The sequence below is a fragment of the Lycium ferocissimum genome, chromosome 11, assembly GCF_029784015.1.
Source record: "Lycium ferocissimum isolate CSIRO_LF1 chromosome 11, AGI_CSIRO_Lferr_CH_V1, whole genome shotgun sequence".
Lineage (NCBI taxonomy): Eukaryota > Viridiplantae > Streptophyta > Magnoliopsida > Solanales > Solanaceae > Lycium > Lycium ferocissimum.
This window is the reverse complement of record NC_081352.1, coordinates 29,740,279-29,743,155: the sequence shown is the minus strand read 5'-3', so window position 1 is coordinate 29,743,155 and position 2,877 is coordinate 29,740,279.

The window sequence follows — 2,877 nt, the reverse complement described above, 5'->3', positions numbered from 1 at the left end:
GAGGGCATAAGGATAGGAAAGAGATCTTAAGAGAGTAAAGGTGAGCCTAGGCATGAACTCAAGGTAATGATTAGTGGAACCCAGGATCCCTTTGCTGAAAGGGAGATTCAGGAGGAGGAGATGGAGAAGTGATGACCCCACCCTATCCTGCTTTCCCTTTCCGTACCTTGAGATCACTCTCTTTTCTTTTAGAACTCTTTTTCATGGCCTTGGTACACACAAAAGGTACAAGATGATTTTGGAATAACTTAACTATGTCTAACAGGAAGGGAAAGTCACACCTAGAACTAACTAAACTACTGTCAATATAGGTCAAGTTTGAGTGTTATGTGAATCCCACCTTGCCCTTTTGAAAATCCCTTTTGGCTGAAAGATTTGGTAGGTTTTCCTGAGCCTTACTTGTTTGAAATTTTTTGTGTGCAAAGGGAAAATGGTGCTGATGGTTATGCTATGTGAACCTGAGTTCATCTGTGAGAAACTGAGGGTCAAGTGTGTTATGTGTGTCATTTACTTTGCTGATTGGCCATATGCCTTTGTTTACTTTCTCTAACTTGCTTCATCCATGGCTGATGTCTAAGACCTTCCACCTGGTCTGTTTGGTTTAGGCTTGTCCCTTATGTGATGTTTGGTTTCTTGGTTTTGCCAAAAACTATAGTCATGCTATAATATCACTTCTTGTCTTTCTTTTCCTCCCCTTTTATGCTTCGGGAAAAGTCCTTGGAGTAGTTTTAAAACATGTAGAAAGAATGCTTTTAGGAATCAAAATTGTTGTAAGGCTGTCTGGTTGAAGTGCACATATGACTTATCCCTTAAGACCTCCCTTCCTTTAGAAAGTTTTCTCTAGGCTCACTTGTCTATTGATCAAGGGTCCTGTTTTATGTAGCAGTTTATGGTGTGTTCAAGTTAATAAAGAAGAATAAGTTTTGAAGTATGCCAACTCTAAATGTGTTATTCTAAAAGTTTTAAACATGGTCATAAGCCTTAGCTATCTGTGAGGTCTACCCAGGTCCTTTTTTTCCTTTTTTTTTTTTTTTGAAAATGTTGCGTTGGTTCTGGATCTGTTTGTGAACAAATCTTGAGTTTGACTCGGATGAGATGAATGCCCTCAATTGAACTAGTGTAACCAAGCTTGTCTCCTTTGGACAGTGGTTGAACCTTAACAAATAAGTAGGATAGACTGTTTAAACATAGGAATATGGAACTTCTCCTTGTTATTTATGAGAAGTCCTAGGCTAGATGATTGTGTGAAAATGGACCAGTTTGCATTTGACCATGATGTCTCCTGAACTTGTTTGATATATCTGAAAGGTTCCAGTTTTACTCCTTTTGTTTCTATGATTATCTTAACAAGTCCATAGTTGTTATATCCCGTATTTTCTACATTGGGATATTTTAAGCTAATCGCGACATGTTAAGGACAAAACTATTTTGGGATACGAGGTGGAGACTTTTAACTTCCGATTTTGTTTCAATGCACAAATTGCTTATAAATATTAATTGGTATGGAAATTATTAATGAATATTGGGGATTAATTAATCATGATTAAATTATTAAGTGGGGATTAGTGATAAATTATGATTAATTAGCCTAATTGGACAATTAAGTGGGCCCCACAACACTTGGCCGAATATAATTGGTTCATGAAAGATAATGGGACACATGTCAAGGTTGGACACGTGTCACCATCATGTGAGGCATATAAATAGAAATTGGATGACAAAGCAAGTCATATTTCATCTTCACCAACTCAAGAAAATTTAGAAAGAGAGTGATGCTTGAAAATTGTTGATCAAATTTGTTCTTCTTCAAGTACTTCAACCCTTTGGAAGGTGTATAACAAGGTGGGATTGACCCTAGATAGCAAGAACAAGTATTGAATTCAAGGCACAAATTCTAGCCAAGTTGAGAAGTCAAGTATAAAAGGTAAGGTTTAATCTTCTTTTACATGTGTTGAGAGTGGATTGAATGTGTTGTAGCTTGTAGAAATGAATGAAAATTATGGAATTTTGTATGTTGGTGTTGAAGCCGTATAGGGGCTGTTTTTGTAGGATATGGTGAATTGATTTTACTTGGTATTTTGGTTGTTGTTGTTATGGATTGTATGGTGAGAATGAAGGTTTAATGGTTCAAGTTGGAGTTGTAATTGTTTGTGGGCTGTTGTAGAAGCTAATATGATGTTGATATAGTTCCTTGCAATTATATAAATGATGTTGCTAAACGTGTGGTTGTTGGTATGATTTGTGAAATTGGAAGAAAAGAATGTATTGTTGTTATTCTTGTTGAACTTGGAAGATTATATGTTGTATGTTGTGTTGGTTGGGCTGTCCGGAATGTCCTCGAGTCATGTTTGAATATTCTCGGGTTGACACTTGAAGGCATGATTAGTGATGTTGGCTTGGTTATATGTAGTTGGTTCGAATGCAAACGAAACGTCGTCTAATCATCTAGAAAGGAGTTACTAACATTAGAATGCGTTTCGAATCTCTTCGTAGTTTAATCGTAGTTCTTGACATCTTAATATAGGTTGAGATACTATTGGGCAGCGTATACGTGTTGTGTTGCGAGTAAACGCTAAAAGGTAGGTAAAGCTTACCCTTGCTTTCTTTTGGCATGTCCTAGATGTAAGTATGATATGATACGAGCTTTGGGGAAATTCTATTCGCAAGTTTCGAGCATGATTTATGATTCTTATTCACTTCTTGATGTTAGAACCCTCGGCATGATCGAGCTATTGCCCTCGAGTCTTTTATATGATTGAATAGTAAATGATGCATAAAGGTTCCTATTCTTAAAGGATTCTATAATGAATAATGTTCATAACTTTTGTAAACTGACTCGGATTAACTTAATACATGTCTATGATCCCTGAGGCCTTA